Raw genomic sequence first — 16685 nt, forward strand, 5'->3', positions numbered from 1 at the left:
TGCATACAAAAGAAAATTGAAATCATCCATGATTCCATTAAGCAAAGAAACATTTATTTTTTAATCATTACAAAAGCACTGCATTTGACAACATGAAAATGAGTATCTACAGATAACTCAAAAAATGAAATAAATTTAAATTCTCCCACAAGCATGTCCCTTAGAGATAACTAGCATTAACACTTTCATAAACTTATTTCCATTTATTTTTCCATACATATATATTAAATGGCAAGATTCCTCTTATAAATTGAATTTTTCACTTAACTGTATATCATAAACATCTCTCTATGCCAATGGATATTTATCTACACTACCACTTTTAGCTGGATGAAAAGAGTTGCATTTTATTAATACACTATAACTTAACACCTATTTATAGACATTAATGTGTTTCCTCTCAACATTTTAATAAAATAAATAAGGCTATAGTGACTCTTTTTAAGACCCAGGAGACACACTGACTGGGTTTTATAATCAAGGCTCCTGACTTCAAAACTTATTTCAAGGACAAATAATCATTTATGATCATTGCTTATATTACATTCAATCAAAGTATCTTGTTCAGGACCTTAAGTGTCACTGTTCATACACTGTCCCCTCAGAGAGTTCAACAACTCATCCTGCAACAACAGGAGGAGGAGAGAGTTAGCTCTTGTCCAACCACAGACTGCACTCCTAATCTATAGAGTCTAAGCAATGGTAAAATATGGATGTCATGGATTAATGTTCTGTGGCCTGTTTTCACCTGCCCTTGGTCAAAAGTGGGGACTAACAATGAGAACAGGGGTCCCTGACATCTGGGAACTGCTCTGGTACTGTCAAAAAGGCCTTGACATAAGGCCAAACATCATAAAAAGGCCAACATCATAAAAAGGAACATGTGACCATATGACTGTGATGGATCAAGACAAAAACAAGACAAAATTCTATAATATGTCTAAACAAGAACAAAAACCTGAACACAGTCCAAACAACAAAATGACCCAAATACTTCCCTATCCTGACTAATGAGTGACTGCTCTGTCTTTCACCAGTTACAGTTTGGCCTCATTCTAGCTTTCCCTCCTTCTAGATAAGATTTGCATAATCAATCATAGAATTAACACCACTTCCTGAGAACATCCAATCCAGAACAAAGCCCTGCTCCCTTGAATCCTCCTGAAAATCACCCAAATCAGGATAATAAGCCCAAATCCTGTAAATCTTTTTAATACTCTCTCACTGAAATGCCCTTTGGTTCCCCATAATGTGAGCTTTTCCTCCTTACAGTAAGTTATGATCCCAAATTATTCAACCACCGGAGTCACTGGAGAGCATTGACACTTTTAAAACACTTAGAACACTTTCTAGCACATGGTAAGTGCTTAATAAATGTGAGCTGTTATCATTATAAGAGACAGCTTATTGTTAGGTAAAATATATGGATTTAGAAATCAGACCTCATTCTGCACTGTCTTGGCCAAATCCCAGATTCCTTTAAACCTCAGTTTCTTCATCTGTAATGTTAGTTACTACAACACTTTCCTGCAGAAAGATGAGTATTATTAGACAAAGTACTCATTTAATGTTAATTTCCTTCCTATGTCTTCCCATTTATTCCACAAAATGTATACCCCATTTCCAAAACAGTAAGTGCATTCTCAATGAAACAATCCACTTCTTTTCAGTTCTCTCACAGATACCTACAATAAGCAGAAACAAAGACATAAACAAAGACATAAACACTTTAAATAAGGAGATTGGTCATGAAGAACCAGTTTTTATTTCCCCCCCATACAAGAACCTGCTGCAAACTCTTAAGCAGAGGGTAAAGGAATGAAAGAGTGTGTCACAGAATGCAAGTTCATGTGTCTGATGCACACTGAGGCCAAACACTACTGAAATGTCAGAGTTTGGGCAGAGAAAAGTTTACTGCAGGGACATACAAGGACATAGGTGGCTCATGACCAAAAAACCCAGAACTCCCTGAAGGGTTTCAGCAAAGCATTTTTAAAGGTCAGGTGAGGGAGGAGGGTTTCAGGGTTTGTGATCAACTTGTGCACAATTCTCTGATTGGTTGATGACGAGGTAACAAGGATTAACATTATCAATCAGTAGGCTCCAGGAGGCCTGGGGGCTGTGTGCTCATGGTCATCAAGTAGTTAACATCTTCCATTTGGTGGGGGGTTTTCCACATCTGTAAAACAACTCAGGAAATGTACATCAGATACTGTTATCTAGATACTTCAGAGAAGAGCTAAAGCAGAGGATATGGGGGAAGGGCCTGCTCTGGGAAGGCCCCAGAGGGTCTGTTACAAGTGAAGGTATAACTTTGCTCCTTGACCAAGATAGAAGTGAGCAGAACAAAGTGGAAATATTTTAGAGACTGGACAACAATTTATACGCAACCATTCCTACACATATTTAACACATTGATGTCCTAAAAATTCAACTTACATAACCTTCAATAACCATTTACTGTGTAAATAATGCAACACTTGAATATAAATACTCTTTATTAGTGTCCTTTACTAACTAAGGACATTTGGCATGAAACAGATATTCATACATTTTTCCTCTTTTTTGAACACAGGTTCACCATAGAGGAAATAAAATAACAAAAAGAAAGAAAAGCTTTTTTTAAAGGTGTTTTCTTCCCATCAATAATTGAATAAGAGAATAGAGGGGGCAAAAAAAAAAAAAAGACAAGGACAATAGGTCATATTCAAATTAAATACAAAAATAGAAGTGTGCCTACTGAAACTAAAATTCAGTGATTATATTCCATGAACACTTCAATTTTCTTGCTTCAAATATCTTTAGGTTATCTAAACATATTAAAATGTTTTTAGTTTTTTTTTTTTTTTTTTTTTTTTTTTAAGAGACTGACAATCTTCTCCATTAGGAAAAAGAAAACAAACTCAGATTAAAGGGTTAACACAAAAAAGCATTAGAGTGAAGGAAATCATGTCTGATGGAAATCAAGTGTCAGTATAATGTAAAACACCTTAATTTTTACTTTTTTTCCTTTTGGTTACTTAACAGAACACTTCACAGAACTTTTGTAACCAAAATCAGGTTTGGCTGTTCACCACTCATATGCAAACAATTCAAGAGGCAAGTGTCAGTAGAAAGGAAAGGTGCTTTCATCAGAAAGCCAGCAATATGGGGAGATGGTGGACTTGTGTCCAGAGACCAACTCTGAACTTTCTGCTCAGCCATGACAGTTTTTAAAGGGAAAAATGGGCAGGGGGTGCGTTGGGGGGAAGAATCTCAGTGAATCATCCAGGCAGGAGGTTGCGTTCTGCATCATTCTCCTTGCGTGCAAACTGGCTAACTCTCTCTTCAGATGTTATCTTGTCTTCAGATCTGCCTGCAGGATTGCTAAGGGGGATGTTGGGGGTAGAGAACTAGTCATTTTTTAACTGCTTACTTCTTCATTCTTACTTCTTTTATCTAGGAAAAGAATCAACAGCTTAGACAAGGCATGGTGTGTACTCAGGAGAGCATAAGTCAGGAGTTAGTTTCAACTGCTTAATGATCTCTTTCCTATAATTAGCTTTTTTTTAAGGTTAGGGGAAACAGAAATGGGCAAACAGGAAAAGGGGGCAAAAAGCTTGTTTCAATTTAACCTCATAATTTATATTACCTCAACTTCTGATGAAAGTAACCAAATAAAATATGAATTTATGGATTTAATATTTATGGATCTACTAATATTATGAGATAATCAGGAAATAGAAAATAAATGTAACTGAGGAGCAATTTTATGGAAATTTATTGATATGTTTTCACTCATCTGGCATTTTGTAATTTCTGGAAACCTTTTTTGGTCCTTAAATTCTAACATACGTAAATATATATTCCAATTTATATGCATATTCAGTTGTGTATTCTAGCTGTCTCATACAATATATTCACATCAATTTAATAGTCATCCTTTATTTACATAATATTTAAATGTAGATTTTGCAACATCTCTTTTACTTGTTCATAATTGTTAAATTATTATCTCCTTCAAATTGGTTATTGAGTTTACAGTCACTTACTGTTCTTTTTATTGATTTTCAAACACATAATGAATGTTCTATTGGTCTCACCACATGTGGATAGAATTGAACTTTTAAAAAAAGTACTGGTTAAACTTTGGTATTAGTGGTTAGTGATTATTAGTTTGTTACTCTGATTGTAGTTTGGGAGGACTGTTCTCTAAGGAGTATGTAAATGGGAAAAATTATTTAATCTTTAATGTGGGTTAATGAATCTCAGTAGCCAGACCAGCTGTGCAAGAAGTCTACAGTTCTATGTTTTGTATAACAGTATTATTTTGGACTCTGGGAATCCATTCCATCTATCTAATGGGAGGTAAAAATAACTTCAGTTTTTCCTGTTTCTCCTTCCTCCTCCTGGAATTGACCAGGAAAATGATTAGGAACTTAGGGGTGACCCTCAACTTGACTAAACTTTAGATAAGCTTCTTCCTGACACTAAGCCCCTTCACTCCATGTTATTAGAGCAATTACTATAGAAAATTTGTAATTATAAAATTCTTCCTCTACCTCTTTGAGATGCAAATCTTTTTAAAAGCTTTTTGGCAGTTATATAATCCAGGAATGTCTTTCTCAAGGATCTGGGAGCCATCTCTTTTAAATCAGGAATGATAATACACCTATCTTCCAGTCTCTGTGATAGAGTAAGTGTTTAAATTCATTGGGAGCCAGTTAGCAGGCACAGATGTCCTAACTGTAGAGAAAAACATTGCAAACTCAGGAATAACACAATGTGCTCAACACACCCCACTGACCAACTTCCCCACTAATGTCCTCCAGTATTTCTCCACTAGCTCAACCCAGCACTTAAAAACCTTCCCACCTTTAATTCTTATAGACTTTTAGACACCAAAACTTTCCATTCATCCTTGAAATTAACTTGTCCTACCCAACTCATTCAGGAGCTCACCTACACATGGCTAAATTATTTTAATATTCTCCTCACTAGAATGTCCTTGGATCAGATCTGCAAGCAACAGAAAACAAATCTGGTCAATTTAGACAAAAGTTGCATTTGTTGAAAGGGTAGTCAAAACATCACCAGAGAGTCCCAAACTGTGGTTGGAGGCTAAAGAGCCAGGAGCTACAGCATAATGTTGCAAGAATTGCTGATATTCTTTCTTCTATTAGGCATTGATGCTGTTCCTAGCCCTGCCAATTCCACTGACTCTGATCCTGGCATATTGCTACCTCTGCCTTTTCTGGAAACAGGAAGTAGCTCCTTCTGCTCCTGATGCTGCTGCGGATACTACTGACTGCCACCCGTCCTCAGACTGAATCCCATGTGGACTTGACTTCCTCACAATACCCTTGTAAACATGTGCTCATTCCCTAGTGGCAGAGGATCCTGGAACAGTGAGTATTTTTGCATTCTATAGTGAGAGATGAGCTCTGCCACATAAGCTGGAAAATTCCAAAATTACTGGGAAGTGTTTCACATGCTGGGCCCTAAAATAATGACAAAACCCCACATAAGGGGCTTCCCTGGTGGCGCAGTGGTTGAGAATCCACCTGCCGATGCAGGGGACACGGGTTCGTGCCCCAGTCCGGGAAGACCCCACATGCCGTGGAGCGGCTGTGCCCATGAGCCATGGCCGCTGAGCCTGCACGTCTGGAGCCTGTGCTCTGTAACGGGAGAGGCCACAACAGTGAGAGGCCCGTGTATCGCAAAAAATAAAACAAAAAAAAAAAACCACATAATATTCCTTTTCTATCTACCTTATGTAAAAATTTAACATTGCTTCTATTATCTTGCCATGAACTTGCTTTCAGAAATCCACTGGTTGCAACAACATGGATGAAACTGGAGAATATTATGCTATGTGAAATAAGCCAGACACAGAAGGACAAATACTACATGATATCACTTACATGAGGAATCTAAAACAGTCAAACTCACAGAAGCAGAGAGTAGAATACTGGATGCCAGAGACAGGAGGAAGAAACAGGGTGTATTAGTCAAAGGATAAAAAGTTTCAGTTATATAAGTCCTAGATATTTATTGTATAGCATTGAGCCTATAATAAACAATAATGTGCTGCATACTTAAAAATTTGCTAAGAGGGTAGATCTTATGTTAAATGTTTTTATCGCATACAAAAAAGAAATACTACTACTAATAAATAAAGAGAGTGGGAGGAAACTTTTGATGGTGATGGATATGTTTATAGCATAAGTGTGGTTTCACAAGTGTATACTTATCTCCACATTCATCAAGGATTATACAATAAATATGTGCAAATTTTTGTATGTCAACCATACCTCAATAAAGGTATTGAGGTATGGTTAACATACAAAAAATTTCCACTGGTTCTTAGTAACCAAATGAGACTAATATCCTAAACTGGGCATCTATGCTCTTCTATTATTAGGCCACACTGAAACTACCTAACCTCGCTTCTCTTAATACTCAATATAAATCCTGACTTTTATTGTTCCTGGAACATAAATTCCAAGACCAAGCTTTTGTACATGCTATACCCTATGCCTGAAAGTCCCTTTCCTCAATGTCTCTGTAGAAATTAGGGATGATAAACATTTTTCAACTCCAATGATATCTGTGATAAAATGTAGGGTCTTCCTGAAACACTTTATTGAGAATGATTAATGCTGCTTCCAGGTTCAGTGAGAGCATGACTGATTAGTGATGTCTGCCATGTCTGAAGGACAAGTAAGTGACACACTCATATAAGATCTCTGCCCTCCCTGGTCTAAGTATACTCAACTTTCATAACTCTTTTCAAATAACCTCCTCTATTAAGCCTTGACCATCTATTATAGCTCACCATGACCAATCTATTTTAAAATAGATATTCCTTATTTTTTATACCCATTTTGATATTTTTTTATCTCTTTTCACAGTATCATGAACATATATCTGCATATATCTTGTTCCCTAGACAGTAAGCTCCTAAAGGCTACAACTCTTCTTTTCTTCTTCTGCACATCAGCCCATTGATCTGTACTCTGTCCTCAGCAGATGGTCAAAAAGTTTATTTATTGAAGGAGTTACTACCACTGTGAACTTATCTCATGTTTCATCTTCCTCTTTAAGATTTTGGGCTCTCATATTCTCCACAGTGACTCGTATGGTGTTTTATTTCTTGCTGAACAAGCCTGGCTTCTCAATTTCCTAACATATACCTGGCAATGATGCTGGTAGGTAAATTAGCTCGGTATCCCAAGTGGATTCCCTAAGGTTCCTTGGATCCCAGCAGCAGCTACAAATGCATTGTGCTTCATTCCTTTGACAAGCTCATTATGCTCCATTGTCACCTGTTCTCACACTGTGTGCTTCAGGCTATTGCAACATCACACCAGCCTCTGCTACCTCAGGCTAGACCTGCATTCCAATATGACTACTGTACCCCTCCCTCCCCCTGGCCTGAATGAGCAAGAGAGCCCTAATCAACTGCTGCTGTAACCCCCTCCAGTATGGGTGGGGAAGAGACTCCTGAGGGCAGTCTACACGCAGAGGCAGGGCCAAAATGAAAGCTGAACCCCAGGAGCTGTGTGAACAAAGAAGAGAAAGGGAAATTTCTCCACACAGCCTCAGGAGCAGCAGATTAAATCCCCTCAATCAACTTGATAAACCATCTGAAGAATACCTGAATAGACAACAAATGTTCCCAAAATTGAGACGGTTGATTTTGGGAGCAACTGCAGACTTGGGTTTTGCTTTCTGCATCTAATTTGTTTATGGTTTTATGTTTACATTAGTATAGTATTTAGTTCTTATTATCATTGGTAGATTTGTTTATTGGTTTGGTTGCTCTCTTCATATATATGTATTTATTTATCCTTTTTCTCTTTTTGTGAGTGTGTATGTGTATGCTTCTTGGTGTGATTTTTTCTGTATAGGTTTGCTTTTACCATTTCTCCTGTCTGTTCATTTTTCCTTTTTGTATTCTTTTTTTGTTTGTTTTGTTCTCTCTTCGTTTTCTTCTGAGCTGTGGGTTTGGCAGGGTCTTGGTGCTCCAGCAGAGTGTTGGGCACCTCCAAGGTGGGAGGGCTGAGTCCAGGACATTGGACCACGAGAAACCTCCCTGCCCCATGTATCACCAATCAGAAAGAGCTCTCCCAGAGATCTCCATCTCAACACTAAGACACAGCTCCAAATAATGGCCAGAAAGCTCCAGCACTTGACGTCCCATGACAATCAACTAGCAAGACAGGAATACAACCACACCCATTAGCAGAGAGGCTGCCTAAAGTCATACTAAGTTCACAGACACTCCAAAACACACCACTGGATGTGGCCCTGCTCACCAGAAGGACAAGATACAGCGCCACCCATGAGAACACAGGCACCAGTCACCTCCACCAGGAAGCCTACACAAGCCACTGAACCAACTTCACACACTGGTGGCAGATACCAAAAATAATGGGAACTACAAACCTGCAGTCTATGAAAAGGAGACCCCAAGCACAGTTAGTTTAACAAAATGAGAAAACAGAGAAATATGCAGCAGTTGAAGGAGCAAGGAAAAAACCCAACAGAAAAAACAAATGAAGAGGAAATAAGAAGTCTATCTGAAAAAGAATTCAGAGTAATGATAGTAAAGATGATCAAAATCTCAGAAATAGAATGGACGTAGAACTAAACAAGGACGTAGAACTAAAGAGCAAACAAACAATGATGAACAACACAATAAATGAAATAAAAAATTCCCTAGAAGGAACCAATAGCAGAATAACTGAGGCTGAAGAATGGATGAGTCACCTGGAAGACAAAATAGTGGAAATAAATGCCTCAGAGCAGAATAAAAAAAAAAGAATGAAAAGAATTGAGAACAGCTTCAGAGACCTCTGGGACAACACTAAACACACCAACATTTGAATTATAGGGGTCCTAGAAGAAGAAGAAAAAAAAAAGTGACTGAGAAAATATTTGAAGAAATTATAGTTGAAAACTTCCCTAAAGTGGGAAAGGAAATAATCAATCAAGTCCAAGAAGCACAGACAGTCCCATACAGGATAAATCCAAGGAGAAACATGTCAAAACACATATTAATCAAAGTAACAAAAATTAAATTCAAGGTAAAAATATTAAAAGCAGCAAGGGAAAATAACAAATAACAACATACAAGGGAAAATAATAAACAAGGGAAACCCCATAAGGTTAACAGCTGATCTTTCAGCAGAAACTCTGAAAGCCAGAAGGGAGTGGCAGGACATATTTAAAATGAAAACCTACAACCAAGATTGCACTACCCAGCAAGGATCTCATTCAGATTTGATGGAGAAATTAAAAACCTTACAGACAAGCAAAAGTTAATGGAATTCAGCACCACAAAACCAGATTTACAACAAATACTAAAGGAACTTCTCTAGTCAGGAAACACAATAGAAGAAAAAGACCTACAAAAACAAATCCAAAACAATTAAGAAAATGGAAATAGGAACATACATATCGATAATTACCTTAAATGTAAACGGATTAAACACTCCAACCAAAAGACACAGACTGGCTGAATGGATACAAAAACAAGACCCATATATATGCCGTCTACAAGAGACCCACTTCAGACCTAGGGACACATACAGACTGAAAGTGAGGGGATGGAAAAATATATTCCATGCAAATGGAAATCAAAAGAAAGCTGGAGTAGTAATACTCATATCATAAAAAACAGACTTTAAAATAAAGACTCTTGGAGAGGGCGGGCTGTCCGCTGGTGGCCCACCATCCGTCGCGGTGCCGGGGACACTCCCGCTGCCTCCGCTTCATCTCCCCTGGTCCCCAGGAGAATGGGCAGGGCTGTCTCAGGGCTTCCGTGGGCCCAGCCTCTCCCACTTCAGGAGGAAAACACAGGGGAAGCCCCCAGCACTCGCCGCCCCCGGAGACCTGCGGAGACCCCGGGTGTGCAGGCGCTAAAGATGAGCTCAAGCGGGGCCCTGGTGCATCGTGCCTGTTGCCGTTCGTGTCCGGAGTGGCATCTCATGCCCGCCCACTGGGCACCCCGAGCCCCCGGCCCTGGGCCGTAGGGGCCCCACCCTGAGGGTTGTAGGTGACGGCCGGCCCAGGATGAGTGAAGCAGCCGTCGCGGGGCCTCGCTGCAGCCTCTAGTGCCCCAGCCCCAGGGAATGCAGTGGCCCCCGGCCCCTGGTGCTTCTCCATGTCTAAGCTGGGCCTCCTCGCTCGCCTGCTCCGTGGCCACGACGCTCCTGAGCCGCGCCGGCCAGGCTCCCCTCATGGCGGCCAAGTGGTTCAAGGAGTTCCCCTTGAACCTGAAGACAGTGTCGGAGCGGGCCAAGCCTGGCAGCAGGGGAGGCGGCAAATTGAGCAAGAACTCAGAGGCGGGTGGCATGGGGCCGAAAGAACTCGGCGGCTGAGCTGGGGAGCAGACGGGCCGTGGTCGGCCCCCTCAAGGATAGCCGGCTATCCCGAGACAGCCTGCAGGGTCTGATTCAGGCTGCCGCGGGCAAGGGCCGCAAGAACTTCTGGGCCACCGAGGAGGAGCCCCACTGGGGTGCGGCCAAGAGCTCAGGCTGCAGCACCTACGTCAACAGGCTCATCAAGGCGGACACTCAGGAGAAGCATGGGAAGAGCGACTACCCCAGCAGCAGTAGTAGCAGCAGCAGTAGTAACAGCAGCTTTTCCTCCACGTCCTCTTCCCCTTCCTCCCTGGGACCCGAACTGGACAATGGCAAGATTATTAAGCAGCAAGACACGGTCATCATTTTAGAAGACTACACTGACCCTTATGATGCTAAATGGACGAAAGGCCAAAGGGATGCAGAGAGAGTAGGGGAGAATGATGGATACATGGAACCCTATGATGCACAGCCAATGATAACAGAAATCAGACGACGAGGTTCCAAAGACCCCCTGGTGAAGGCTCTTCAGCTGCTTGACAGCCCCTGTGAGCCAGGGGAGAACGGCATGAAGCCCGAGCTGCTGGCCAAGAGACGGAACTCCAAGGAGCTGCTGGGGAAGCTGCCGCAGGTGTACGACACGCCCTACGAGCCGGCAGCCGAAGGCGGCCAGCGCGCCGAGGGGCCGGAGCGGAAGGCGCAGCTGCCCCAGGACGATGAGAGGCCTTTGGCCAAGTACGAGCAGCCCTGGGAGTGGAAGAAGGAGCAGATCGTGTGGGCGATGTCGGTTCAGTTTGAAGGCTCTGAGCAACCTTCCGTCAAGGAGGAGACAGTGAGGCAACACCACCGACAGAAGAGCTGGACCCAGAAGATCTTGAAGCCAACCCTCTCTGACCACAGTGAGGGGGAAAGAGTGGACTCAGCCCTGCTGCTGGAGAAGCAGCCTTGGTATCATGGTGCCATCACCCGTGCTGAGGCTGAGAGTCAACTACAACCCTGTAAAGAAGCTGGGCACCTAGTTTGAAACAGCAAGTCAGGGACCAGTAGTTACTCCATTGCACTAAAGACTAGTCAAGGATGTGTCCGCATCATAGTGGCTCAGACCAAAGACAACAAGTATACCCTGAATCAGATGAGTGCTGTCTTTGACAGCATCCCGGAAGTGATACACTATTATTCCAATGAGAAGCTGCCTTTCAAGGGGGCAGAACATATGACCTTGCTCTACCCTGTGCACAGCAAGCTGCACTAAGGTTCAGCCACCAAAAGCCCCAACAGGGCCTCTCACACCTAGGAGGGCATCAGCACCCAACCAGTATCTCAGCGGACAAGGTTGGACTGCACCATAATATTTTGGAGGAAGAGAGACGCTTCATTTAGGAGTCAAAAAGTCTTCGGCCTTGAATCCATTCCATGACACTTGGTTACTGACCTGTCCCTTTTCTCCTTGCTAAGTAGTTCTACAATGAGAAACCATAATTTACCAATTGCCTCCAGTCCTGGAGTAGGGTGCTCTATTTGGGGCGTGACCCTCAGGAAAGGTAAGTCAGGAGTCCAGAAATATTAAGATTCTCCAAAAATGTGCTAGTTGTTCCATGGAATACCTGGTCTCCAAACAAACCAACAAAAATGCACTTGGATTTTATAAGACAACAAAAAATGATCATGTGGACCCAAAGAGCATGTAATACAGTACCGCTTCTTGGGGGAAAAGCATGAACAGTGGAAAATAAGTAAATAGTGAGCACTTTGGAGAAAGCTGTATTTCTCTTTTGAGTGTCCTAGTTCAGCTCTGGAGTCCATAAATTTTCACAACTGTAGGGTCTGGCAAAAGGATTATTAAGAAAGTTTGTGTTTTCTCAATTTCTGTGGACTTTTTCAGCAAATCAGTAATATAAGCATAAATAAGAAGGAAGATGCATCTGATTTAAGAATCACCAATATAATTAAGCATTGGCAGCATTACCATTATTCTGAATTACAGAATAAAATATGCAACGAAGATTTCATTTCTGATTTTCAAAAGATCTGAAAATTTACAAAGCTCAACAACTGTTTTCTTATTGAATAATTATACAGAACTTCTGATATCTTTTGTTTCACCTTTGTTCATTTTAGTTATTGGAGCCATTTTTAATTTTTATCCCTAAAATTGGATTCACTTTGTATTTTAGAGTAACTTAAAAAATATATATATATAGGGAGTTCCCTGGTGGTCCAGTGGTTAGAACTCCACAGTCTCACTGCCCAGGGCCTGGGGTTGGGGAACTAAGATCCCACAAGTCGCGCAGCAGATATATATATATATATATATATATATATATATATATATATATATATATATAAACTCTAGGATATTATTGTGTGAGAGCTGGGTCTCTAAAACCTGCAAAGTTTCTCTCATGCTGTACAAAGCAGACCGGTTGGCACCGTATAAAAATATTTTAAAAGACTGGCATTTTCTCTATCTACTACTGCTTAAAGATATTAAAATAATATTGATATTACCATTATGATTTATTGTGAACTTGTATCGTCAATGTACTTACTGTGAAAAAACACCCGTAGGAATGGCATACTGTGAGAAGGCTACAGTGAGTGGCTCTATAATTACAGCTGAGCAGAGGTTTCTGTATTCTGGGGTTTGTAATTTGGTTCTTGAAACTGGTCCAGATGCAAATGTGCTGACTGTCATCAACGAAAAGTTAACTTTTGTAACTAATGTTAAATACACAAAAGAAATGCTGATTCAGTTAACTTTCAAGAAAACATATCCTTCTAGTTATTAGTTATCATTTTACTATTATGATTTAGAGACTAGTAAATATTCGCTTCTTTATTCAGTTAAGATTGTAGCCAAAGAGTCGTGTGATCTTTGTTTTTAAAACTTTGAAAGGAAATTTTCCTCACTGGATGTCAAAGATTTTATTAATCAAGAATGTTCTGTTTTTTAAGTACTGATAGAATTTTTTAATATATTGGTTTACGTACTATATCTTTAGTACGATATATTTTTTTTAATTTTTAGCATTTGTAGTTCCAATTCCATTAAACAAATATTTATTACCTTCCATATACAAATAATTCATTCTGTTAAACTTATTTTCAGTCCAACATTCTAGAAATGAAACCTTATTTTTTACTTAAACTTATTCTACAAAGGAAATACAGCAGTTACCCTAATTTTAATAAATGCTGAAAGCTTTGTAAAATTTTTCTTTGTGCACTAAATGATTTTTGGCCCATACACAGCAACTGTGATAAATGTAATAATGAAATAACATTTTGAAAGCAGACCTGATACATTAAGTATTTATTGAGCTTCTATCATAGGCTCAGTATTGTGCTTTCTCTATATTGTTTTTCTGTGACAGTCATGCTGTTTTCTTTATATAATTAAAAGTGAAGGGCTTCCCTGGTGGCTCAGTGGTTGAGAGTCCGCCTGCCGATGCAGGGGACATGGGTTCATGCCCCGGTCTGGGAGGATCCCACATGCTGTGGAGCGGCTGGGCCCGTGAGCCATGGCCACTGAGCCTGTGCATCCAGAGCCTGTGCTCCGCAATGGGAGAGGCCACAACAGTGAGAGGCCCGCGTACTGCAAAAAAAAAAAAAAAAAAAAGTGGAGATGTGGAGTTTAAAAACATAAAAATTAAAAATAAAAATAAAGACTATTACAAAAGATAAGGATGGACACTACATAATGATCAAGGGATCAATCCAAGAAGAAGATATAACAATTAAATATTTATGCACCCAATATAGGAGCAGCTCAATACATAAGGCAAACACTAACAGCCATAAAGGGGGAAATTGAAAGTAACACAATCATAGTAGGGGACTTAACACCCCACTTTCACCAATGGACAGATGATCCAAATGAAAATAAATAAGGAAACACAAGCTGTAAATGATACATTAAACAAGACGGACTTAATTGATATATATAGGACATTCCATCCAAAAACAACAGAATACACTTTCTTCTCAAGTGCTCATTGAACATTCTCCAAGATAGATCATATTTGGGTCACAAATCAATCCTCAGTAAATTTAAGAAAATTGAAATAATATTAGGTATCTTTTCTGACCACATTGTTATGAGACTAGATATCAATTACAGGGGAAAAACTGTAAAAAATACAAACACATGGAGGATAAACAATGTGATACTAAATAACCAAGAGATCACTGAAGAAATCAAAGAGGAAATTAAAAAATACCTAGAAACAAATGACAATGAGAAAACGATGACCCAAAACCTATGGGATACAGCAAAAGCAATTCTAAGAGGGAAGTTTATAGTAATACAATCCTACTTCAAGAAACAAGAAACATCTCAAATAAACAACTTAAACTTACACCTAATGCAATCTGAGAAAGAAGAACAAAAAAAACCCCAAAGTTAGTAGAAGGAAAGAAATCATAAAGATTTAATCAGAAATAAATGAAAAGGAAATGAAGGAAACAATAACATAGGCCAATAAAACTAAAAGCTGGTTCTTTGAAAAGATGAACAATATTGATAAGTCATTAACCAGACTCATCAACAAAACAAGGAGAAGACTCAAATCAACAGAATTAGAAATGAAAAAGAAGTTACAATGGACACCACAGAAATACAAAGCATCATAAGGGACTACTATAAGCAAATATATGGCAATAAAATGGGCAACCTGGAAGAAATGGAAAAAAAACGTAGAAAAGTACAACCTTCAAGACTGAACTAGGAAGAAATAGAAAATATGAACAGACCAATTACAAACACTGAAATTGAAACTGTGATTAAAAATCTTCCAACAAACAAAAGCCCAGGACCAGATGGCTCCACAGGTGAATTCTATCAAACATTTAGAGAAGAGCTAACACCTATCCTTCTCAAAATCTTCCAAAATATAGCATGGGGAGGAACACTTCCAAACTCATTCTGCAAGGGCACCCTCACCCTGATACCAAAACCAGACAAAGATGTCACAAAAAAAGAAAACCACAGGCCAATATCACTGATGAACATAGATGCAAATATCCTCAATAAAATACTAGCAAACAGAATCCAACAGCACATTAAAAGGGTCATACACCATGATCCAGTGGGGTTTATCCCAGGAATGCAAGGATTCTTCAATGTAATGCAAATCAATCAATGTGAATACAACATATTAGTGACCTGAAGGGTAAAAAACATATGGTAATCTCAATAGATACAGAAAAGGCTTTCAACAAAATTCAACACCCTTTTATGTTAAAAACCCTCCAAAAAGTGGACATATAGGGAATGTACCTCAACATAATAAAGGCTATGTATGACAAATCCACAGCCAACATCACTCTCAATGGTGAAAAACTGAAACCATTTTCTCTAAGATAAGGAAGAAGACAAGTTGCCCACACTCACTGCTATAATTCAACATAGTTTTGGAAGTTTTAGCCACAAAATCAGAGAAGAAAAATAAATAAAAGAATCCAAATCAGAAAAGAAGAAGTAAAACTGTCATGTTTGCAGATGACATGATACTATACATAGAGAATCCTAAAACTGCTACCAGAAAACTACTAGAGCTAATCAATGAATTTCGTAAAGTAGCAGGATACAAAATTAATGCACAGAAATCTCTTGCATTCCTATACACTAACGATGAAAAATCTGAAAAAGAAGTTAAGGAAACACTCCCATTTACCACTGCAACAAAAAGAATAAAATACCTAGGAATAAACCTGCCTAGGGAGACAAAAGACCTGTATGCAGAAAACTACAAGACACTGATGAAAGAAATTAAATACGATTCAAACAGATGGAGAGATATACCATGTTCTTGGATTGAAAGAATCAACATTGTGAAAGTGACTATACTACCCAAAGCAACCTACAGATATAATGCAATCCCAATCAAACAAGCAATGGAATTTTTCACAGAACTAGAACAAAATATTTCACAATTTGGATGGAAACACAAAAGACCCCAAATAGCCAAAACAGTCTTGAGAAAGAAAAATGGAGTTGGAGAAATCAGGCTCCCTGACTCCAGACTATACTACAAAACTACAGTAATCAAGACAGTATGGTACTGGCACAAAAACAGAAATATAGATGAATGGAACAGGATAGAAAGCCCAGAGAAAGACCCACACACATATGGTCACTTAATAGATATGACACTTGGAGGCAAGAATATACAATGGAGAAGCGACAGCCTTTTCAATAAGTGGTGCTGGGAAAAAGAATGATATTAGAACACTTCCTAACACCATATACAAAAATAAACTCAAAATGGGTTAAAGACCTAAATGTAAGGCCAGACTCTATCAAACTCTTTGAGGAGAACACAGGCAGAACACTCT

General features: G+C 39.3%; 1 pseudogene; it reads left to right on the forward strand.

Moving 5' to 3' along the window:
* Positions 1-10118: 10118 nt before the first annotated feature.
* LOC137211203 (SH2 domain-containing adapter protein E pseudogene) lies at positions 10119-11601 on the forward strand (annotated as a pseudogene).
* Positions 11602-16685: the final 5084 nt, after the last annotated feature.

Source organism: Pseudorca crassidens, chromosome 18 (genome assembly GCF_039906515.1).
Source record: "Pseudorca crassidens isolate mPseCra1 chromosome 18, mPseCra1.hap1, whole genome shotgun sequence".
Lineage (NCBI taxonomy): Eukaryota > Metazoa > Chordata > Mammalia > Artiodactyla > Delphinidae > Pseudorca > Pseudorca crassidens.